This window comes from Triticum aestivum, chromosome 2B (genome assembly GCF_018294505.1).
Source record: "Triticum aestivum cultivar Chinese Spring chromosome 2B, IWGSC CS RefSeq v2.1, whole genome shotgun sequence".
In the NCBI taxonomy this organism is placed as follows: Eukaryota; Viridiplantae; Streptophyta; class Magnoliopsida; order Poales; family Poaceae; genus Triticum; species Triticum aestivum.
The window spans coordinates 812,725,279-812,725,880 of record NC_057798.1 but is presented as its reverse complement, the minus strand read 5'-3'; positions in this window follow the sequence as shown (position 1 = coordinate 812,725,880).

Below are 602 nucleotides of genomic sequence, written 5' to 3'. Positions count from 1 at the left end.
ATTACTATATTCCCCACGCCAACACTATACTGGTATATGCTAATCACTTTTTTCAAATATATAATAAAAACAACAACTAAAAAGTGTAAACCAATAACTATAGGGCCCTAGCATATCCTTATTATTGTCAAGTATCGACTAAACTGTACATTACCATGTGATCACTTTATTTTTATGATCAAGCTAGCATATGAATGGTGCAAGTGGCATTACCATATATGCGAATATTTATTACCATGGTTCTTTAGTGGTTCAATAGTGCGTCGTGCATGAAGTCTGGTAACAACGTTACCACGTATGTTGGTTTGTTTACTGTCATTAGCCGGAAGTGTTGCGGGTTCATAGTGCGTCGTGCAGTGAGTCCGGTAACACCATTACCATGTGTGCTTATTTGTTTACTACCATTAGCCAAAAGTGTTGCGGGACGAAGATAAGGCGTGTGGCTACCGTAACAGGAATTAATTCCATTACTAGTTTCCGTACTGTGTTTTACTATCATTTGCATAAAAGCCTGGGAGATGGAGCGAGTGGCGCGCAAAGCGAAGCAACTAGCGACCGGCGCGCATGATTAGTAATCCTGCGCGCTCGCTTAGTTTAGCGCC